The sequence below is a fragment of the Diuraphis noxia genome, unplaced genomic scaffold (assembly GCF_037042655.1).
Source record: "Diuraphis noxia isolate RWA-SAM2 unplaced genomic scaffold, SU_Dnox_SAM2 contig0005, whole genome shotgun sequence".
NCBI classification, from domain to species: Eukaryota; Metazoa; Arthropoda; class Insecta; order Hemiptera; family Aphididae; genus Diuraphis; species Diuraphis noxia.
This window is the reverse complement of record NW_028301715.1, coordinates 1,192,553-1,219,618: the sequence shown is the minus strand read 5'-3', so window position 1 is coordinate 1,219,618 and position 27,066 is coordinate 1,192,553.

The following is a 27,066-nucleotide window of genomic DNA, read 5'->3' as shown; positions in this document are numbered from 1 at the left end:
AATACATTTGGGTGAATATAAAAGGTCGTAAAAAAATTTTGAAATACAGTTGATGAATCCGCTAAATATCGTCTTAAGTCATTTCTATTAAACTAATCATACTTTTTATATTTTTAACGTTAAGTTCACATTATTTTACATCTAAAACACGTGTTTACAATACATTTGGGTGAATACAAAAAATAGAAAAAAAATTTGGGAAAAAATTTGGTAAAAAATGGTGATAATTCCGCTAAATATCGTTTAAAGTCATTTGTATTGAACTAATCATACTTTTTATATTTTTAACGTTAAGTTCACATTATTTTACATCTAAAACACGTGTTTAAAATACATTTGGGTGAATACAAAAAATAGAAAAAAAATTTGGTAAAAAATGGTGATAATTCCGCTAAATATCGTTTAAAGTCATTTGTATTGAACTAATCATACTTTTTATATTTTTATCGTTAAGTTCACATTATTTTACATCTAAAACACGTATTTACAATACATTTGGGTGAATACAAAAAATAGAAAAAAAATTTGGGAAAAAATTTGGTAAAAAATGGTGATAATTCCGCTAAATATCGTTTAAAGTCATTTGTATTGAACTAATCATACTTTTTATATTTTTATCGTTAAGTTCACATTATTTTACATCTAAAACACGTCTTTACAATACATTTGGGTGAATATAAAAGGTCGTAAAAAAAGTTTGAAATACAGGTGATGAATCCGCTAAATATCGTCTTAAGTCATTTCTATTAAACTAATCATACTTTTTATATTTTTAACGTTAAGTTCACATTATTTTACATCTAAAACACGAGTTTACAATACATTTGGGTGAATACAAAAAATAGAAAAAAAATTTGGGAAAAAATTGGGTAAAAAATGGTGATAATTCCGCTAAATATCGTTTAAAGTCATTTGTATTGAACTAATCATACTTTTTATATTTTTATCGTTAAGTTCACATTATTTTACATCGAAAACACGTCTTTACAATACATTTGGGTGAATATAAAAGGTCGTAAAAAAATTTTGAAATACAGGTGATGAATCCGCTAAATATCGTCTTAAGTCATTTCTATTAAACTAATCATACTTTTTATATTTTTAACGTTAAGTTCACATTATTTTACATCTAAAACACGTATTTACAATACATTTGGGTGAATACAAAAAATAGAAAAAAAATTTGGGAAAAAATTTGGTAAAAAATGGTGATAATTCCGCTAAATATCGTTTAAAGTCATTTGTATTGAACTAATCATACTTTTTATATTTTTATCGTTAAGTTCACATTATTTTACATCGAAAACACGTCTTTACAATACATTTGGGTGAATATAAAAGGTCGTAAAAAAATTTTGAAATACAGGTGATGAATCCGCTAAATATCGTCTTAAGTCATTTCTATTAAACTAATCATACTTTTTATATTTTTAACGTTAAGTTCACATTATTTTACATCTAAAACACGTGTTTACAATACATTTGGGTGAATACAAAAAATAGAAAAAAAATTTGGGAACAAATTGGGTAAAAAATGGTGATAATTCCGCTAAATATCGTTTAAAGTCATTTGTATTGAACTAATCATACTTTTTATATTTTTATCGTTAAGTTCACATTATTTTACATCTAAAACACGTATTTACAATACATTTGGGTGAATACAAAAAATAGAAAAAAAATTTGGGAAAAAATGGTGATAATTCCGCTAAATATCGTTTAAAGTCATTTGTATTGAACTAATCATACTTTTTATATTTTTATCGTTAAGTTCACATTATTTTACATCTAAAACACGTATTTACAATACATTTGGGTGAATACAAAAAAAAGAAAAAAAATTTGGGAAAAAATTGGGTAAAAAATGGTGATAATTCCGCTAAATATCGTTTAAAGTCATTTGTATTGAACTAATCATACTTTTTAAATTTTTATCGTTAAGTTCACATTATTTTACATCTAAAACACGTCTTTACAATACATTTGGGTGAATATAAAAGGTCGTAAAAAAATTTGTTAAAAAATGGTGATAATTCCGCTAAATATCGTTTAAAGTCATTTGTATTGAACTAATCATACTTTTTATATTTTTATCGTTAAGTTCACATTATTTTACATCTAAAACACGTATTTACAATACATTTGGGTGAATACAAAAAATAAAAAAAAAATTTGGGAAAAAATTGGGTAAAAAATGGTGATAATTCCGCTAAATATCGTTTAAAGTCATTTGTATTGAACTAATCATACTTTTTAAATTTTTATCGTTAAGTTCACATTATTTTACATCTAAAACACGTCTTTACAATACATTTGGGTGAATATAAAAGGTCGTAAAAAAATTTGTTAAAAAATGGTGATAATTCCGCTAAATATCGTTTAAAGTCATTTGTATTGAACTAATCATACTTTTTATATTTTTATCGTTAAGTTCACATTATTTTACATCTAAAACACGTATTTACAATACATTTGGGTGAATACAAAAAATAAAAAAAAAATTTGGGAAAAAATTTGGTAAAAAATGGTGATAATTCCGCTAAATATCGTTTAAAGTCATTTGTATTGAACTAATCATACTTTTTATATTTTTATCGTTAAGTTCACATTATTTTACATCTAAAACACGTCTTTACAATACATTTGGGTGAATATAAAAGGTCGTAAAAAAATTTTGAAATACAGTTGATGAATCCGCTAAATATCGTCTTAAGTCATTTCTATTAAACTAATCATACTTTTTATATTTTTAACGTTAAGTTCACATTATTTTACATCTAAAACACGTGTTTACAATACATTTGGGTGAATACAAAAAATAGAAAAAAAATTTGGGAAAAAATTGGGTAAAAAATGGTGATAATTCCGCTAAATATCGTTTAAAGTCATTTGTATTGAACTAATCATACTTTTTATATTTTTATCGTTAAGTTCACATTATTTTACATCTAAAACACGTATTTACAATACATTTGGGTGAATATAAAAGGTCGTAAAAAAATTTTGAAATACAGTTGATGAATCCGCTAAATATCGTCTTAAGTCATTTCTATTAAACTAATCATACTTTTTATATTTTTAACGTTAAGTTCACATTATTTTACATCTAAAACACGTGTTTACAATACATTTGGGTGAATACAAAAAATAGAAAAAAAATTTGGGAAAAAATTTGGTAAAAAATGGTGATAATTCCGCTAAATATCGTTTAAAGTCATTTGTATTGAACTAATCATACTTTTTATATTTTTATCGTTAAGTTCACATTATTTTACATCTAAAACACGTCTTTACAATACATTTGGGTGAATATAAAAGGTCGTAAAAAAATTTTGAAATACAGGTGATGAATCCGCTAAATATCGTCTTAAGTCATTTCTATTAAACTAATCATACTTTTTATATTTTTAACGTTAAGTTCACATTATTTTACATCTAAAACACGTGTTTACAATACATTTGGGTGAATACAAAAAATAGAAAAAAAATTTGGGAAAAAATTGGGTAAAAAATGGTGATAATTCCGCTAAATATCGTTTAAAGTCATTTGTATTGAACTAATCATACTTTTTATATTTTTATCGTTAAGTTCACATTATTTTACATCTAAAACACGTATTTACAATACATTTGGGTGAATACAAAAAATAGAAAAAAAATTTGGGAAAAAATTTGGTAAAAAATGGTGATAATTCCGCTAAATATCGTTTAAAGTCATTTGTATTGAACTAATCATACTTTTTATATTTTTATCGTTAAGTTCAAATTATTTTACATCTAAAACACGTCTTTACAATACATTTGGGTGAATATAAAAGGTCGTAAAAAAATTTTGAAATACAGTTGATGAATCCGCTAAATATCGTCTTAAGTCATTTCTATTAAACTAATCATACTTTTTATATTTTTAACGTTAAGTTCACATTATTTTACATCTAAAACACGTGTTTACAATACATTTGGGTGAATACAAAAAATAGAAAAAAAATTTGGTAAAAAATGGTGATAATTCCGCTAAATATCGTTTAAAGTCATTTGTATTGAACTAATCATACTTTTTATATTTTTATCGTTAAGTTCACATTATTTTACATCTAAAACACGTATTTACAATACATTTGGGTGAATACAAAAAATAGAAAAAAAATTTGGGAAAAAATTGGGTAAAAAATGGTGATAATTCCGCTAAATATCGTTTAAAGTCATTTGTATTGAACTAATCATACTTTTTATATTTTTATCGTTAAGTTCACATTATTTTACATCTAAAACACGTATTTACAATACATTTGGGTGAATATAAAAGGTCGTAAAAAAATTTTGAAATACAGTTGATGAATCCGCTAAATATCGTCTTAAGTCATTTCTATTAAACTAATCATACTTTTTATATTTTTAACGTTAAGTTCACATTATTTTACATCTAAAACACGTGTTTACAATACATTTGGGTGAATACAAAAAATAGAAAAAAAATTTGGGAAAAAATTGGGTAAAAAATGGTGATAATTCCGCTAAATATCGTTTAAAGTCATTTGTATTGAACTAATCATACTTTTTATATTTTTATCGTTAAGTTCACATTATTTTACATCTAAAACACGTATTTACAATACATTTGGGTGAATACAAAAAATAGAAAAAAAATTTGGGAAAAAATTTGGTAAAAAATGGTGATAATTCCGCTAAATATCGTTTAAAGTCATTTGTATTGAACTAATCATACTTTTTATATTTTTATCGTTAAGTTCACATTATTTTACATCGAAAACACGTCTTTACAATACATTTGGGTGAATATAAAAGGTCGTAAAAAAATTTTGAAATACAGGTGATGAATCCGCTAAATATCGTCTTAAGTCATTTCTATTAAACTAATCATACTTTTTATATTTTTAACGTTAAGTTCACGTTGTTTTACATCTAAAACACGTGTTTAAAATACATTTGGGTGAATACAAAAAATAGAAAAAAAATTTGGGAAAAAATTGGGTAAAAAATGGTGATAATTCCGCTAAATATCGTTTAAAGTCATTTGTATTGAACTAATCATACTTTTTATATTTTTATCGTTAAGTTCACATTATTTTACATCTAAAACACGTATTTACAATACATTTGGGTGAATACAAAAAATAGAAAAAAAATTTGGGAAAAAATTTGGTAAAAAATGGTGATAATTCCGCTAAATATCGTTTAAAGTCATTTGTATTGAACTAATCATACTTTTTATATTTTTATCGTTAAGTTCACATTATTTTACATCTAAAACACGTCTTTACAATACATTTGGGTGAATATAAAAGGTCGTAAAAAAATTTTGAAATACAGTTGATGAATCCGCTAAATATCGTCTTAAGTCATTTCTATTAAACTAATCATACTTTTTATATTTTTAACGTTAAGTTCACATTATTTTACATCTAAAACACGTGTTTACAATACATTTGGGTGAATACAAAAAATAGAAAAAAAATTTGGGAAAAAATTGGGTAAAAAATGGTGATAATTCCGCTAAATATCGTTTAAAGTCATTTGTATTGAACTAATCATACTTTTTATATTTTTATCATTAAGTTCACATTATTTTACATCTAAAACACGTATTTACAATACATTTGGGTGAATATAAAAGGTCGTAAAAAAATTTTGAAATACAGGTGATGAATCCGCTAAATATCGTCTTAAGTCATTTCTATTAAACTAATCATACTTTTTATATTTTTAACGTTAAGTTCACATTATTTTACATCTAAAACACGTGTTTACAATACATTTGGGTAAATACAAAAAATAGAAAAAAAATTTGGTAAAAAATGGTGATAATTCCGCTAAATATCGTTTAAAGTCATTTGTATTGAACTAATCATACTTTTTATATTTTTATCGTTAAGTTCACATTATTTTACATCGAAAACACGTCTTTACAATACATTTGGGTGAATATAAAAGGTCGTAAAAAAATTTTGAAATACAGGTGATGAATCCGCTAAATATCGTCTTAAGTCATTTCTATTAAACTAATCATACTTTTTATATTTTTAACGTTAAGTTCACATTATTTTACATCTAAAACACGTATTTACAATACATTTGGGTGAATACAAAAAATAGAAAAAAAATTTGGGAAAAAATTTGGTAAAAAATGGTGATAATTCCGCTAAATATCGTTTAAAGTCATTTGTATTGAACTAATCATACTTTTTATATTTTTATCGTTAAGTTCACATTATTTTACATCTAAAACACGTCTTTACAATACATTTGGGTGAATATAAAAGGTCGTAAAAAAATTTTGAAATACAGGTGATGAATCCGCTAAATATCGTCTTAAGTCATTTCTATTAAACTAATCATACTTTTTATATTTTTAACGTTAAGTTCACATTATTTTACATCTAAAACACGTGTTTACAATACATTTGGGTGAATACAAAAAATAGAAAAAAAATTTGGTAAAAAATGGTGATAATTCCGCTAAATATCGTTTAAAGTCATTTGTATTGAACTAATCATACTTTTTATATTTTTATCGTTAAGTTCACATTATTTTACATCTAAAACACGTATTTACAATACATTTGGGTGAATACAAAAAATAGAAAAAAAATTTGGGAAAAAATTTGGTAAAAAATGGTGATAATTCCGCTAAATATCGATTAAAGTCATTTGTATTGAACTAATCATCCTTTTTATATTTTTATCGTTAAGTTCACATTATTTTACATCGAAAACACGTCTTTACAATACATTTGGGTGAATATAAAAGGTCGTAAAAAAATTTTGAAATACAGGTGATGAATCCGCTAAATATCGTCTTAAGTCATTTCTATTAAACTAATCATACTTTTTATATTTTTAACGTTAAGTTCACATTATTTTACATCTAAAACACGTGTTTACAATACATTTGGGTGAATACAAAAAATAGAAAAAAAATTTGGGAAAAAATTGGGTAAAAAATGGTGATAATTCCGCTAAATATCGTTTAAAGTCATTTGTATTGAACTAATCATACTTTTTATATTTTTATCGTTAAGTTCACATAATTTTACATCTAAAACACGTCTTTACAATACATTTGGGTGAATATAAAAGTTCGTAAAAAAATTTTGAAATACAGGTGATGAATCCGCTAAATATCGTCTTAAGTCATTTCTATTAAACTAATCATACTTTTTATATTTTTAACGTTAAGTTCACATTATTTTACATCTAAAACACGTGTTTACAATACATTTGGGTGAATACAAAAAATAGAAAAAAAATTTGGGAAAAAATTGGGTAAAAAATGGTGATAATTCCGCTAAATATCGTTTAAAGTCATTTGTATTGAACTAATCATACTTTTTATATTTTTATCGTTAAGTTCACATTATTTTACATCTAAAACACGTATTTACAATACATTTGGGTGAATACAAAAAATAGAAAAAAAATTTGGGAAAAAATGGTGATAATTCCGCTAAATATCGTTTAAAGTCATTTGTATTGAACTAATCATACTTTTTATATTTTTATCGTTAAGTTCACATTATTTTACATCTAAAACACGTATTTACAATACATTTGGGTGAATACAAAAAAAAGAAAAAAAATTTGGGAAAAAATTGGGTAAAAAATGGTGATAATTCCGCTAAATATCGTTTAAAGTCATTTGTATTGAACTAATCATACTTTTTATATTTTTATAGTTAAGTTCACATTATTTTACATCTAAAACACGTCTTTACAATACATTTGGGTGAATATAAAAGGTCGTAAAAAAATTTTGAAATACAGGTGATGAATCCACTAAATATCGTCTTAAGTCATTTCTATTAAACTAATCATACTTTTTATATTTTTAACGTTAAGTTCACATTATTTTACATCTAAAACACGTGTTTACAATACATTTGGGTGAATACAAAAAATAGAAAAAAAATTTGGTAAAAAATGGTGATAATTCCGCTAAATATCGTTTAAAGTCATTTGTATTGAACTAATCATACTTTTTATATTTTTATCGTTAAGTTCACATTATTTTACATCTAAAACACGTATTTACAATACATTTGGGTGAATACAAAAAATAGAAAAAAAATTTGGGAAAAAATTTGGTAAAAAATGGTGATAATTCCGCTAAATATCGTTTAAAGTCATTTGTATTGAACTAATCATCCTTTTTATATTTTTATCGTTAAGTTCACATTATTTTACATCGAAAACACGTCTTTACAATACATTTGGGTGAATATAAAAGGTCGTAAAAAAATTTTGAAATACAGGTGATGAATCCGCTAAATATCGTCTTAAGTCATTTCTATTAAACTAATCATACTTTTTATATTTTTAACGTTAAGTTCACATTATTTTACATCTAAAACACGTGTTTACAATACATTTGGGTGAATACAAAAAATAGAAAAAAAATTTGGGAAAAAATTGGGTAAAAAATGGTGATAATTCCGCTAAATATCGTTTAAAGTCATTTGTATTGAACTAATCATACTTTTTATATTTTTATCGTTAAGTTCACATAATTTTACATCTAAAACACGTCTTTACAATACATTTGGGTGAATATAAAAGTTCGTAAAAAAATTTTGAAATACAGGTGATGAATCCGCTAAATATCGTCTTAAGTCATTTCTATTAAACTAATCATACTTTTTATATTTTTAACGTTAAGTTCACATTATTTTACATCTAAAACACGTGTTTACAATACATTTGGGTGAATACAAAAAATAGAAAAAAAATTTGGGAAAAAATTGGGTAAAAAATGGTGATAATTCCGCTAAATATCGTTTAAAGTCATTTGTATTGAACTAATCATACTTTTTATATTTTTATCGTTAAGTTCACATTATTTTACATCTAAAACACGTATTTACAATACATTTGGGTGAATACAAAAAATAGAAAAAAAATTTGGGAAAAAATGGTGATAATTCCGCTAAATATCGTTTAAAGTCATTTGTATTGAACTAATCATACTTTTTATATTTTTATCGTTAAGTTCACATTATTTTACATCTAAAACACGTATTTACAATACATTTGGGTGAATACAAAAAAAAGAAAAAAAATTTGGGAAAAAATTGGGTAAAAAATGGTGATAATTCCGCTAAATATCGTTTAAAGTCATTTGTATTGAACTAATCATACTTTTTAAATTTTTATCGTTAAGTTCACATTATTTTACATCTAAAACACGTCTTTACAATACATTTGGGTGAATATAAAAGGTCGTAAAAAAATTTTGAAATACAGGTGATGAATCCGCTAAATATCGTCTTAAGTCATTTCTATTAAACTAATCATACTTTTTATATTTTTAACGTTAAGTTCACATTATTTTACATCTAAAACACGTATTTACAATACATTTGGGTGAATACAAAAAATAGAAAAAAAATTTGGTAAAAAATGGTGATAATTCCGCTAAATATCGTTTAAAGTCATTTGTATTGAACTAATCATACTTTTTATATTTTTATCGTTAAGTTCATATTATTTTACATCTAAAACACGTATTTACAATACATTTGGGTGAATACAAAAAATAGAAAAAAAATTTGGTAAAAAATGGTGATAATTCCGCTAAATATCGTTTAAAGTCATTTGTATTGAACTAATCATACTTTTTATATTTTTATTGTTAAGTTCACATTATTTTACATCTAAAACACGTATTTACAATACATTTGGGTGAATACAAAAAATAGAAAAAAAATTTGGGAAAAAATTTGGTAAAAAATGGTGATAATTCCGCTAAATATCGTTTAAAGTCATTTATATTGAACTAATCATACTTTTTATATTTTTATCGTTAAGTTCACATTATTTTACATCTAAAACACGTCTTTACAATACATTTGGGTGAATATAAAAGGTCGTAAAAAAATTTTGAAATACAGGTGATGAATCCGCTAAATATCGTCTTAAGTCATTTCTATTAAACTAATCATAATTTTTATATTTTTAACGTTAAGTTCACATTATTTTACATCTAAAACACGTGTTTACAATACATTTGGGTAAATACAAAAAATAGAAAAAAAATTTGGTAAAAAATGGTGATAATTCCGCTAAATATCGTTTAAAGTCATTTGTATTGAACTAATCATACTTTTTATATTTTTATCGTTAAGTTCACATTATTTTACATCTAAAATACGTCTTTACAATACATTTGGGTGAATATAAAAGGTCGTAAAAAAATTTTGAAATACAGGTGATGAATCCGCTAAATATCGTCTTAAGTCATTTCTATTAAACTAATCATACTTTTTATATTTTTAACGTTAAGTTCACATTATTTTACATCTAAAACTCGTGTTTACAATACATTTGGATGAATACAAAAAATAGAAAAAAAATTTGGTAAAAAATGGTGATAATTCCGCTAAATATCGTTTAAAGTCATTTGTAATGAACTAATCATACTTTTTATATTTTTATCGTTAAGTTCACATTATTTTACATCTAAAACACGTATTTACAATACATTTGGGTGAATACAAAAAATAGAAAAAAAATTTGGGAAAAAATGGTGATAATTCCGCTAAATATCGTTTAAAGTCATTTGTATTGAACTAATCATACTTTTTATATTTTTATCGTTAAGTTCACATTATTTTACATCTAAAACACGTATTTACAATACATTTGGGTGAATACAAAAAAAAGAAAAAAAATTTGGGAAAAAATTGGGTAAAAAATGGTGATAATTCCGCTAAATATCGTTTAAAGTCATTTGTATTGAACTAATCATACTTTTTAAATTTTTATCGTTAAGTTCACATTATTTTACATCTAAAACACGTCTTTACAATACATTTGGGTGAATATAAAAGGTCGTAAAAAAATTTTGAAATACAGGTGATGAATCCGCTAAATATCGTCTTAAGTCATTTCTATTAAACTAATCATACTTTTTATATTTTTAACGTTAAGTTCACATTATTTTACATCTAAAACACGTATTTACAATACATTTGGGTGAATACAAAAAATAGAAAAAAAATTTGGTAAAAAATGGTGATAATTCCGCTAAATATCGTTTAAAGTCATTTGTATTGAACTAATCATACTTTTTATATTTTTATCGTTAAGTTCATATTATTTTACATCTAAAACACGTATTTACAATACATTTGGGTGAATACAAAAAATAGAAAAAAAATTTGGTAAAAAATGGTGATAATTCCGCTAAATATCGTTTAAAGTCATTTGTATTGAACTAATCATACTTTTTATATTTTTATTGTTAAGTTCACATTATTTTACATCTAAAACACGTATTTACAATACATTTGGGTGAATACAAAAAATAGAAAAAAAATTTGGGAAAAAATTTGGTAAAAAATGGTGATAATTCCGCTAAATATCGTTTAAAGTCATTTGTATTGAACTAATCATACTTTTTATATTTTTATCGTTAAGTTCACATTATTTTACATCTAAAATACGTCTTTACAATACATTTGGGTGAATATAAAAGGTCGTAAAAAAATTTTGAAATACAGGTGATGAATCCGCTAAATATCGTCTTAAGTCATTTCTATTAAACTAATCATACTTTTTATATTTTTAACGTTAAGTTCACATTATTTTACATCTAAAACTCGTGTTTACAATACATTTGGATGAATACAAAAAATAGAAAAAAAATTTGGTAAAAAATGGTGATAATTCCGCTAAATATCGTTTAAAGTCATTTGTAATGAACTAATCATACTTTTTATATTTTTATCGTTAAGTTCACATTATTTTACATCTAAAACACGTATTTACAATACATTTGGGTGAATACAAAAAATAGAAAAAAAATTTGGGAAAAAATTTGGTAAAAAATGGTGATAATTCCGCTAAATATCGTTTAAAGTCATTTGTATTGAACTAATCATACTTTTTATATTTTTATCGTTAAGTTCACATTATTTTACATCTAAAACACGTCTTTACAATACATTTGGGTGAATATAAAAGGTCGTAAAAAAATTTTGAAATACAGTTGATGAATCCACTAAATATCGTCTTAAGTCATTTCTATTAAACTAATCATACTTTTTATATTTTTAACGTTAAGCTCACATTATTTTACATCTAAAACACGTGTTTACAATACATTTGGGTGAATACAAAAAATAGAAAAAAAATTTGGGAAAAAATTGGGTAAAAAATGGTGATAATTCCGCTAAATATCGTTTAAAGTCATTTGTATTGAACTAATCATACTTTTTATATTTTTAACGTTAAGTTCACATTATTTTACATCTAAAACACGTGTTTAAAATACATTTGGGTGAATACAAAAAATAGAAAAAAAATTTGGTAAAAAATGGTGATAATTCCGCTAAATATCGTTTAAAGTCATTTGTATTGAACTAATCATACTTTTTATATTTTTATCGTTAAGTTCACATTATTTTACATCTAAAACACGTATTTACAATACATTTGGGTGAATACAAAAAAAAGAAAAAAAATTTGGGAAAAAATTGGGTAAAAAATGGTGATAATTCCGCTAAATATCGTTTAAAGTCATTTGTATTGAACTAATCATACTTTTTATATTTTTATCGTTAAGTTCACATTATTTTACATCTAAAACACGTCTTTACAATACATTTGGGTGAATATAAAAGGTCGTAAAAAAATTTTGAAATACAGGTGATGAATCCGCTAAATATCGTCTTAAGTCATTTCTATTAAACTAATCATACTTTTTATATTTTTAACGTTAAGTTCACATTATTTTACATCTAAAACACGTCTTTACAATACATTTGGGTGAATATAAAAGGTCGTAAAAAAATTTTGAAATACAGTTGATGAATCCACTAAATATCGTCTTAAGTCATTTCTATTAAACTAATCATACTTTTTATATTTTTAACGTTAAGCTCACATTATTTTACATCTAAAACACGTGTTTACAATACATTTGGGTGAATACAAAAAATAGAAAAAAAATTTGGGAAAAAATTGGGTAAAAAATGGTGATAATTCCGCTAAATATCGTTTAAAGTCATTTGTATTGAACTAATCATACTTTTTATATTTTTAACGTTAAGTTCACATTATTTTACATCTAAAACACGTGTTTAAAATACATTTGGGTGAATACAAAAAATAGAAAAAAAATTTGGTAAAAAATGGTGATAATTCCGCTAAATATCGTTTAAAGTCATTTGTATTGAACTAATCATACTTTTTATATTTTTATCGTTAAGTTCACATTATTTTACATCTAAAACACGTATTTACAATACATTTGGGTGAATACAAAAAATAGAAAAAAAATTTGGGAAAAAATTTGGTAAAAAATGGTGATAATTCCGCTAAATATCGTTTAAAGTCATTTGTAATGAACTAATCATACTTTTTATATTTTTATCGTTAAGTTCACATTATTTTACATCTAAAACACGTATTTACAATACATTTGGGTGAATACAAAAAATAGAAAAAAAATTTGGGAAAAAATTTGGTAAAAAATGGTGATAATTCCGCTAAATATCGTTTAAAGTCATTTGTATTGAACTAATCATACTTTTTATATTTTTATCGTTAAGTTCACATTATTTTACATCTAAAACACGTCTTTACAATACATTTGGGTGAATATAAAAGGTCGTAAAAAAATTTTGAAATACAGTTGATGAATCCACTAAATATCGTCTTAAGTCATTTCTATTAAACTAATCATACTTTTTATATTTTTAACGTTAAGCTCACATTATTTTACATCTAAAACACGTGTTTACAATACATTTGGGTGAATACAAAAAATAGAAAAAAAATTTGGGAAAAAATTGGGTAAAAAATGGTGATAATTCCGCTAAATATCGTTTAAAGTCATTTGTATTGAACTAATCATACTTTTTATATTTTTAACGTTAAGTTCACATTATTTTACATCTAAAACACGTGTTTAAAATACATTTGGGTGAATACAAAAAATAGAAAAAAAATTTGGTAAAAAATGGTGATAATTCCGCTAAATATCGTTTAAAGTCATTTGTATTGAACTAATCATACTTTTTATATTTTTATCGTTAAGTTCACATTATTTTACATCTAAAACACGTATTTACAATACATTTGGGTGAATACAAAAAATAGAAAAAAAATTTGGGAAAAAATTTGGTAAAAAATGGTGATAATTCCGCTAAATATCGTTTAAAGTCATTTGTATTGAACTAATCATACTTTTTATATTTTTATCGTTAAGTTCACATTATTTTACATCTAAAACACGTCTTTACAATACATTTGGGTGAATATAAAAGGTCGTAAAAAAAGTTTGAAATACAGGTGATGAATCCGCTAAATATCGTCTTAAGTCATTTCTATTAAACTAATCATACTTTTTATATTTTTATTGTTAAGTTCACATTATTTTACATCTAAAACACGTATTTACAATACATTTGGGTGAATACAAAAAATAGAAAAAAAATTTGGGAAAAAATTTGGTAAAAAATGGTGATAATTCCGCTAAATATCGTTTAAAGTCATTTATATTGAACTAATCATACTTTTTATATTTTTATCGTTAAGTTCACATTATTTTACATCTAAAATACGTCTTTACAATACATTTGGGTGAATATAAAAGGTCGTAAAAAAATTTTGAAATACAGGTGATGAATCCGCTAAATATCGTCTTAAGTCATTTCTATTAAACTAATCATACTTTTTATATTTTTAACGTTAAGTTCACATTATTTTACATCTAAAACTCGTGTTTACAATACATTTGGATGAATACAAAAAATAGAAAAAAAATTTGGTAAAAAATGGTGATAATTCCGCTAAATATCGTTTAAAGTCATTTGTAATGAACTAATCATACTTTTTATATTTTTATCGTTAAGTTCACATTATTTTACATCTAAAACACGTATTTACAATACATTTGGGTGAATACAAAAAATAGAAAAAAAATTTGGGAAAAAATTTGGTAAAAAATGGTGATAATTCCGCTAAATATCGTTTAAAGTCATTTGTATTGAACTAATCATACTTTTTATATTTTTATCGTTAAGTTCACATTATTTTACATCTAAAACACGTCTTTACAATACATTTGGGTGAATATAAAAGGTCGTAAAAAAATTTTGAAATACAGTTGATGAATCCACTAAATATCGTCTTAAGTCATTTCTATTAAACTAATCATACTTTTTATATTTTTAACGTTAAGCTCACATTATTTTACATCTAAAACACGTGTTTACAATACATTTGGGTGAATACAAAAAATAGAAAAAAAATTTGGGAAAAAATTGGGTAAAAAATGGTGATAATTCCGCTAAATATCGTTTAAAGTCATTTGTATTGAACTAATCATACTTTTTATATTTTTAACGTTAAGTTCACATTATTTTACATCTAAAACACGTGTTTAAAATACATTTGGGTGAATACAAAAAATAGAAAAAAAATTTGGTAAAAAATGGTGATAATTCCGCTAAATATCGTTTAAAGTCATTTGTATTGAACTAATCATACTTTTTATATTTTTATCGTTAAGTTCACATTATTTTACATCTAAAACACGTATTTACAATACATTTGGGTGAATACAAAAAATAGAAAAAAAATTTGGGAAAAAATTTGGTAAAAAATGGTGATAATTCCGCTAAATATCGTTTAAAGTCATTTGTATTGAACTAATCATACTTTTTATATTTTTATCGTTAAGTTCACATTATTTTACATCTAAAACACGTCTTTACAATACATTTGGGTGAATATAAAAGGTCGTAAAAAAAGTTTGAAATACAGGTGATGAATCCGCTAAATATCGTCTTAAGTCATTTCTATTAAACTAATCATACTTTTTATATTTTTAACGTTAAGTTCACATTATTTTACATCTAAAACACGAGTTTACAATACATTTGGGTGAATACAAAAAATAGAAAAAAAATTTGGGAAAAAATTGGGTAAAAAATGGTGATAATTCCGCTAAATATCGTTTAAAGTCATTTGTATTGAACTAATCATACTTTTTATATTTTTATCGTTAAGTTCACATTATTTTACATCGAAAACACGTCTTTACAATACATTTGGGTGAATATAAAAGGTCGTAAAAAAATTTTGAAATACAGGTGATGAATCCGCTAAATATCGTATTAAGTCATTTCTATTAAACTAATCATACTTTTTATATTTTTAACGTTAAGTTCACATTATTTTACATCTAAAACACGTATTTACAATACATTTGGGTGAATACAAAAAATAGAAAAAAAATTTGGGAAAAAATTTGGTAAAAAATGGTGATAATTCCGCTAAATATCGTTTAAAGTCATTTGTATTGAACTAATCATACTTTTTATATTTTTATCGTTAAGTTCACATTATTTTACATCTAAAACACGTCTTTACAATACATTTGGGTGAATATAAAAGGTCGTAAAAAAATTTTGAAATACAGGTGATGAATCCGCTAAATATCGTCTTAAGTCATTTCTATTAAACTAATCATACTTTTTATATTTTTAACGTTAAGTTCACATTATTTTACATCTAAAACACGTGTTTACAATACATTTGGGTGAATACAAAAAATAGAAAAAAAATTTGGTAAAAAATGGTGATAATTCCGCTAAATATCGTTTAAAGTCATTTGTATTGAACTAATCATACTTTTTATATTTTTATCGTTAAGTTCACATTATTTTACATCTAAAACACGTATTTACAATACATTTGGGTGAATACAAAAAATAGAAAAAAAATTTGGGAAAAAATTTGGTAGTAAATGGTGATAATTCCGCTAAATATCGTTTAAAGTCATTTGTATTGAACTAATCATCCTTTTTATATTTTTATCGTTAAGTTCACATTATTTTACATCGAAAACACGTCTTTACAATACATTTGGGTGAATATAAAAGGTCGTAAAAAAATTTTGAAATACAGGTGATGAATCCGCTAAATATCGTCTTAAGTCATTTCTATTAAACTAATCATACTTTTTATATTTTTAACGTTAAGTTCACATTATTTTACATCTAAAACACGTGTTTACAATACATTTGGGTGAATACAAAAAATAGAAAAAAAATTTGGGAAAAAATTGGGTAAAAAATGGTGATAATTCCGCTAAATATCGTTTAAAGTCATTTGTATTGAACTAATCATACTTTTTATATTTTTATCGTTAAGTTCACATTATTTTACATCTAAAACACGTATTTACAATACATTTGGGTGAATACAAAAAATAGAAAAAAAATTTGGGAAAAAATGGTGATAATTCCGCTAAATATCGTTTAAAGTCATTTGTATTGAACTAATCATACTTTTTATATTTTTATCGTTAAGTTCACATTATTTTACATCTAAAACACGTATTTACAATACATTTGGGTGAATACAAAAAAAAGAAAAAAAATTTGGGAAAAAATTGGGTAAAAAATTGTGATAATTCCGCTAAATATCGTTTAAAGTCATTTGTATTGAACTAATCATACTTTTTAAATTTTTATCGTTAAGTTCACATTATTTTACATCTAAAACACGTCTTTACAATACATTTGGGTGAATATAAAAGGTCGTAAAAAAATTTGTTAAAAAATGGTGATAATTCCGCTAAATATCGTTTAAAGTCATTTGTATTGAACTAATCATACTTTTTATATTTTTATCGTTAAGTTCACATTATTTTACATCTAAAACACGTATTTACAATACATTTGGGTGAATACAAAAAATAAAAAAAAAATTTGGGAAAAAATTTGGTAAAAAATGGTGATAATTCCGCTAAATATCGTTTAAAGTCATTTGTATTGAACTAATCATACTTTTTATATTTTTATCGTTAAGTTCACATTATTTTACATCTAAAACACGTCTTTACAATACATTTGGGTGAATATAAAAGGTCGTAAAAAAATTTTGAAATACAGTTGATGAATCCGCTAAATATCGTCTTAAGTCATTTCTATTAAACTAATCATACTTTTTATATTTTTAACGTTAAGTTCACATTATTTTACATCTAAAACACGTGTTTACAATACATTTGGGTGAATACAAAAAATAGAAAAAAAATTTGGGAAAAAATTGGGTAAAAAATGGTAATAATTCCGCTAAATATCGTTTAAAGTCATTTGTATTGAACTAATCATACTTTTTATATTTTTATCGTTAAGTTCACATTATTTTACATCTAAAACACGTATTTACAATACATTTGGGTGAATATAAAAGGTCGTAAAAAAATTTTGAAATACAGTTGATGAATCCGCTAAATATCGTCTTAAGTCATTTCTATTAAACTAATCATACTTTTTATATTTTTAACGTTAAGTTCACATTATTTTACATCTAAAACACGTGTTTACAATACATTTGGGTGAATACAAAAAATAGAAAAAAAATTTGGGAAAAAATTTGGTAAAAAATGGTGATAATTCCGCTAAATATCGTTTAAAGTCATTTGTATTGAACTAATCATACTTTTTATATTTTTATCGTTAAGTTCACATTATTTTACATCTAAAACACGTCTTTACAATACATTTGGGTGAATATAAAAGGTCGTAAAAAAATTTTGAAATACAGGTGATGAATCCGCTAAATATCGTCTTAAGTCATTTCTATTAAACTAATCATACTTTTTATATTTTTAACGTTAAGTTCACATTATTTTACATCTAAAACACGTGTTTACAATACATTTGGGTGAATACAAAAAATAGAAAAAAAATTTGGGAAAAAATTGGGTAAAAAATGGTGATAATTCCGCTAAATATCGTTTAAAGTCATTTGTATTGAACTAATCATACTTTTTATATTTTTATCGTTAAGTTCACATTATTTTACATCTAAAACACGTATTTACAATACATTTGGGTGAATACAAAAAATAGAAAAAAAATTTGGGAAAAAATTTGGTAAAAAATGGTGATAATTCCGCTAAATATCGTTTAAAGTCATTTGTATTGAACTAATCATACTTTTTATATTTTTATCGTTAAGTTCAAATTATTTTACATCTAAAACACGTCTTTACAATACATTTGGGTGAATATAAAAGGTCGTAAAAAAATTTTGAAATACAGGTGATGAATCCGCTAAATATCGTCTTAAGTCATTTCTATTAAACTAATCATACTTTTTATATTTTTAACGTTAAGTTCACATTATTTTACATCTAAAACACGTGTTTACAATACATTTGGGTGAATATAAAAAATAGAAAAAAAATTTGGTAAAAAATGGTGATAATTCCGCTAAATATCGTTTAAAGTCATTTGTATTGAACTAATCATACTTTTTATATTTTTATCGTTAAGTTCACATTATTTTACATCTAAAACACGTCTTTACAATACATTTGGGTGAATATAAAAGGTCGTAAAAAAATTTTGAAATACAGTTGATGAATCCGCTAAATATCGTCTTAAGTCATTTCTATTAAACTAATCATACTTTTTATATTTTTAACGTTAAGTTCACATTATTTTACATCTAAAACACGTGTTTACAATACATTTGGGTGAATACAAAAAATAGAAAAAAAATTTGGGAAAAAATTGGGTAAAAAATGGTGATAATTCCGCTAAATATCGTTTAAAGTCATTTGTATTGAACTAATCATACTTTTTATATTTTTATCGTTAAGTTCACATTATTTTACATCTAAAACACGTATTTACAATACATTTGGGTGAATATAAAAGGTCGTAAAAAAATTTTGAAATACAGTTGATGAATCCGCTAAATATCGTCTTAAGTCATTTCTATTAAACTAATCATACTTTTTATATTTTTAACGTTAAGTTCACATTATTTTACATCTAAAACACGTGTTTACAATACATTTGGGTGAATACAAAAAATAGAAAAAAAATTTGGGAAAAAATTGGGTAAAAAATGGTGATAATTCCGCTAAATATCGTTTAAAGTCATTTGTATTGAACTAATCATACTTTTTATATTTTTATCGTTAAGTTCACATTATTTTACATCTAAAACACGTATTTACAATACATTTGGGTGAATACAAAAAATAGAAAAAAAATTTGGGAAAAAATTTGGTAAAAAATGGTGATAATTCCGCTAAATATCGTTTAAAGTCATTTGTATTGAACTAATCATACTTTTTATATTTTTATCGTTAAGTTCACATTATTTTACATCGAAAACACGTCTTTACAATACATTTGGGTGAATATAAAAGGTCGTAAAAAAATTTTGAAATACAGGTGATGAATCCGCTAAATATCGTCTTAAGTCATTTCTATTAAACTAATCATACTTTTTATATTTTTAACGTTAAGTTCACATTATTTTACATCTAAAACACGTGTTTAAAATACATTTGGGTGAATACAAAAAATAGAAAAAAAATTTGGGAAAAAATTGGGTAAAAAATGGTGATAATTCCGCTAAATATCGTTTAAAGTCATTTGTATTGAACTAATCATACTTTTTATATTTTTATCGTTAAGTTCACATTATTTTACATCTAAAACACGTATTTACAATACATTTGGGTGAATACAAAAAATAGAAAAAAAATTTGGGAAAAAATTTGGTAAAAAATGGTGATAATTCCGCTAAATATCGTTTAAAGTCATTTGTATTGAACTAATCATACTTTTTATATTTTTATCGTTAAGTTCACATTATTTTACATCTAAAACACGTCTTTACAATACATTTGGGTGAATATAAAAGGTCGTAAAAAAATTTTGAAATACAGTTGATGAATCCGCTAAATATCGTCTTAAGTCATTTCTATTAAACTAATCATACTTTTTATATTTTTAACGTTAAGTTCACATTATTTTACATCTAAAACACGTGTTTACAATACATTTGGGTGAATACAAAAAATAGAAAAAAAATTTGGGAAAAAATTGGGTAAAAAATGGTGATAATTCCGCTAAATATCGTTTAAAGTCATTTGTATTGAACTAATCATACTTTTTATATTTTTATCGTTAAGTTCACATTATTTTACATCTAAAACACGTATTTACAATACATTTGGGTGAATATAAAAGGTCGTAAAAAAATTTTGAAATACAGGTGATGAATCCGCTAAATATCGTCTTAAGTCATTTCTATTAAACTAATCATACTTTTTATATTTTTAACGTTAAGTTCACATTATTTTACATCTAAAACACGTGTTTACAATACATTTGGGTAAATACAAAAAATAGAAAAAAAATTTGGTAAAAAATGGTGATAATTCCGCTAAATATCGTTTAAAGTCATTTGTATTGAACTAATCATACTTTTTATATTTTTATCGTTAAGTTCACATTATTTTACATCTAAAACACGTCTTTACAATACATTTGGGTGAATATAAAAGGTCGTAAAAAAATTTTGAAATACAGGTGATGAATCCGCTAAATATCGTCTTAAGTCATTTCTATTAAACTAATCATACTTTTTATATTTTTAACGTTAAGTTCACATTATTTTACATCTAAAACACGTGTTTACAATACATTTGGATGAATACAAAAAATAGAAAAAAAATTTGGTAAAAAATGGTGATAATTCCGCTAAATATCGTTTAAAGTCATTTGTAATGAACTAATCATACTTTTTATATTTTTATCGTTAAGTTCACATTATTTTACATCTAAAACACGTATTTACAATACATTTGGGTGAATACAAAAAATAGAAAAAAAATTTGGGAAAAAATTTGGTAAAAAATGGTGATAATTCCGCTAAATATCGTTTAAAGTCATTTGTATTGAACTAATCATACTTTTTATATTTTTATCGTTAAGTTCAAATTATTTTACATCTAAAACACGTCTTTACAATACATTTGGGTGAATATAAAAGGTCGTAAAAAAATTTTGAAATACAGGTGATGAATCCGCTAAATATCGTCTTAAGTCATTTCTATTAAACTAATCATACTTTTTATATTTTTAACGTTAAGTTCACATTATTTTACATCTAAAACACGTGTTTACAATACATTTGGGTGAATACAAAAAATAGAAAAAAAATTTGGTAAAAAATGGTGATAATTCCGCTAAATATCGTTTAAAGTCATTTGTATTGAACTAATCATACTTTTTATATTTTTATCGTTAAGTTCACATTATTTTACATCTAAAACACGTATTTACAATACATTTGGGTGAATACAAAAAATAGAAAAAAAATTTGGGAAAAAATTTGGTAAAAAATGGTGATAATTCCGCTAAATATCGTTTAAAGTCATTTCTATTGAACTAATCATACTTTTTATATTTTTATCGTTAAGTTCACATTATTTTACATCTAAAACACGTCTTTACAATACATTTGGGTGAATATAAAAGGTCGTAAAAAAATTTTGAAATACAGTTGATGAATCCGCTAAATATCGTCTTAAGTCATTTCTATTAAACTAATCATACTTTTTATATTTTTAACGTTAAGTTCACATTATTTTACATCTAAAACACGTGTTTACAATACATTTGGGTGAATACAAAAAATAGAAAAAAAATTTGGGAAAAAATTGGGTAAAAAATGGTGATAATTCCGCTAAATATCGTTTAAAGTCATTTGTATTGAACTAATCATACTTTTTATATTTTTATCGTTAAGTTCACATTATTCTACATCTAAAACACGTATTTACAATACATTTGGGTGAATATAAAAGGTCGTAAAAAAATTTTGAAATACAGTTGATGAATCCGCTAAATATCGTCTTAAGTCATTTCTATTAAACTAATCATACTTTTTATATTTTTAACGTTAAGTTCACATTATTTTACATCTAAAACACGTGTTTACAATACATTTGGGTGAATACAAAAAATAGAAAAAAAATTTGGGAAAAAATTGGGTATAAAATGGTGATAATTCCGCTAAATATCGTTTAAAGTCATTTGTATTGAACTAATCATACTTTTTATATTTTTAACGTTAAGTTCACATTATTTTACATCTAAAACACGTGTTTACAATACATTTGGGTGAATACAAAAAATAGAAAAAAAATTTGGGAAAAAATTGGGTAAAAAATGGTGATAATTCCGCTAAATATCTTTTAAAGTCATTTGTATTGAACTAATCATACTTTTTATATTTTTATCGTTAAGTTCACATTATTTTACATCTAAAACACGTCTTTACAATACATTTGGGTGAATATAAAAGGTCGTAAAAAAATTTTGAAATACAGTTGATGAATCCGCTAAATATCGTCTTAAGTCATTTCTATTAAACTAATCATACTTTTTATATTTTTAACGTTAAGTTCACATTATTTTACATCTAAAACACGTGTTTACAATACATTTGGGTGAATACAAAAAATAGAAAAAAAATTTGGGAAAAAATTGGGTAAAAAATGGTGATAATTCCGCTAAATATCGTTTAAAGTCATTTGTATTGAACTAATCATACTTTTTATATTTTTATCGTTAAGTTCACATTATTTTACATCTAAAACACGTATTTACAATACATTTGGGTGAATATAAAAGGTCGTAAAAAAATTTTGAAATACAGGTGATGAATCCGCTAAATATCGTCTTAAGTCATTTCTATTAAACTAATCATACTTTTTATATTTTTAACGTTAAGTTCACATTATTTTACATCTAAAACACGTGTTTACAATACATTTGGATGAATACAAAAAATAGAAAAAAAATTTGGTAAAAAATGGTGATAATTCCGCTAAATATCGTTTAAAGTCATTTGTAATGAACTAATCATACTTTTTATATTTTTATCGTTAAGTTCACATTATTTTACATCTAAAACACGTATTTACAATACATTTGGGTGAATACAAAAAATAGAAAAAAAATTTGGGAAAAAATTTGGTAAAAAATGGTGATAATTCCGCTAAATATCGTTTAAAGTCATTTGTATTGAACTAATCATACTTTTTATATTTTTATCGTTAAGTTCAAATTATTTTACATCTAAAACACGTCTTTACAATACATTTGGGTGAATATAAAAGGTCGTAAAAAAATTTTGAAATACAGGTGATGAATCCGCTAAATATCGTCTTAAGTCATTTCTATTAAACTAATCATACTTTTTATATTTTTAACGTTAAGTTCACATTATTTTACATCTAAAACACGTGTTTACAATACATTTGGGTGAATACAAAAAATAGAAAAAAAATTTGGGAAAAAATTGGGTAAAAAATGGTGATAATTCCGCTAAATATCGTTTAAAGTCATTTGTATTGAACTAATCATACTTTTTATATTTTTATCGTTAAGTTCACATTATTTTACATCTAAAACACGTATTTACAATACATTTGGGTGAATATAAAAGGTCGTAAAAAAATTTTGAAATACAGGTGATGAATCCGCTAAATATCGTCTTAAGTCATTTCTATTAAACTAATCATACTTTTTATATTTTTAACGTTAAGTTCACATTATTTTACATCTAAAACACGTGTTTACAATACATTTGGGTAAATACAAAAAATAGAAAAAAAATTTGGTAAAAAATGGTGATAATTCCGCTAAATATCGTTTAAAGTCATTTGTATTGAACTAATCATACTTTTTATATTTTTATCGTTAAGTTCACATTATTTTACATCTAAAACACGTATTTACAATACATTTGGGTGAATACAAAAAATAGAAAAAAAATTTGGGAAAAAATTTGGTAAAAAATGGTGATAATTCCGCTAAATATCGTTTAAAGTCATTTCTATTGAACTAATCATACTTTTTATATTTTTATCGTTAAGTTCACATTATTTTACATCTAAAACACGTCTTTACAATACATTTGGGTGAATATAAAAGGTCGTAAAAAAATTTTGAAATACAGTTGATGAATCCGCTAAATATCGTCTTAAGTCATTTCTATTAAACTAATCATACTTTTTATATTTTTAACGTTAAGTTCACATTATTTTACATCTAAAACACGTGTTTACAATACATTTGGGTGAATACAAAAAATAGAAAAAAAATTTGGGAAAAAATTGGGTAAAAAATGGTGATAATTCCGCTAAATATCGTTTAAAGTCATTTGTATTGAACTAATCATACTTTTTATATTTTTATCGTTAAGTTCACATTATTCTACATCTAAAACACGTGTTTACAATACATTTGGGTGAATACAAAAAATAGAAAAAAAATTTGGGAAAAAATTGGGTAAAAAATGGTGATAATTCCGCTAAATATCGTTTAAAGTCATTTGTATTGAACTAATCATACTTTTTATATTTTTATCGTTAAGTTCACATTATTTTACATCTAAAACACGTCTTTACAATACATTTGGGTGAATATAAAAGGTCGTAAAAAAATTTTGAAATACAGTTGATGAATCCGCTAAATATCGTCTTAAGTCATTTCTATTAAACTAATCATACTTTTTATATTTTTAACGTTAAGTTCACATTATTTTACATCTAAAACACGTGTTTACAATACATTTGGGTGAATACAAAAAATAGAAAAAAAATTTGGGAAAAAATTGGGTAAAAAATGGTGATAATTCCGCTAAATATCGTTTAAAGTCATTTGTATTGAACTAATCATACTTTTTATATTTTTATCGTTAAGTTCACATTATTTTACATCTAAAACACGTATTTACAATACATTTGGGTGAATATAAAAGGTCGTAAAAAAATTTTGAAATACAGGTGATGAATCCGCTAAATATCGTCTTAAGTCATTTCTATTAAACTAATCATACTTTTTATATTTTTAACGTTAAGTTCACATTATTTTACATCTAAAACACGTGTTTACAATACATTTGGGTAAATACAAAAAATAGAAAAAAAATTTGGTAAAAAATGGTGATAATTCCGCTAAATATCGTTTAAAGTCATTTGTATTGAACTAATCATACTTTTTATATTTTTATCGTTAAGTTCACATTATTTTACATCTAAAACACGTCTTTACAATACATTTGTGTGAATATAAAAGGTCGTAAAAAAATTTTGAAATACAGGTGATGAATCCGCTAAATATCGTCTTAAGTCATTTCTATTAAACTAATCATACTTTTTATATTTTTAACGTTAAGTTCACATTATTTTACATCTAAAACACGTGTTTACAATACATTTGGATGAATACAAAAAATAGAAAAAAAATTTGGTAAAAAATGGTGATAATTCCGCTAAATATCGTTTAAAGTCATTTGTAATGAACTAATCATACTTTTTATATTTTTATCGTTAAGTTCACATTATTTTACATCTAAAACACGTATTTACAATACATTTGGGTGAATACAAAAAATAGAAAAAAAATTTGGGAAAAAATTTGGTAAAAAATGGTGATAATTCCGCTAAATATCGTTTAAAGTCATTTGTATTGAACTAATCATACTTTTTATATTTTTATCGTTAAGTTCAAATTATTTTACATCTAAAACACGTCTTTACAATACATTTGGGTGAATATAAAAGGTCGTAAAAAAATTTTGAAATACAGGTGATGAATCCGCTAAATATCGTCTTAAGTCATTTCTATTAAACTAATCATACTTTTTATATTTTTAACGTTAAGTTCACATTATTTTACATCTAAAACACGTGTTTACAATACATTTGGGTGAATACAAAAAATAGAAAAAAAATTTGGGAAAAAATTGGGTAAAAAATGGTGATAATTCCGCTAAATATCGTTTAAAGTCATTTGTATTGAACTAATCATACTTTTTATATTTTTATCGTTAAGTTCACATTATTTTACATCTAAAACACGTATTTACAATACATTTGGGTGAATATAAAAGGTCGTAAAAAAATTTTGAAATACAGGTGATGAATCCGCTAAATATCGTCTTAAGTCATTTCTATTAAACTAATCATACTTTTTATATTTTTAACGTTAAGTTCACATTATTTTACATCTAAAACACGTGTTTACAATACATTTGGGTAAATACAAAAAATAGAAAAAAAATTTGGTAAAAAATGGTGATAATTCCGCTAAATATCGTTTAAAGTCATTTGTATTGAACTAATCATACTTTTTATATTTTTATCGTTAAGTTCACATTATTTTACATCTAAAACACGTCTTTACAATACATTTGGGTGAATATAAAAGG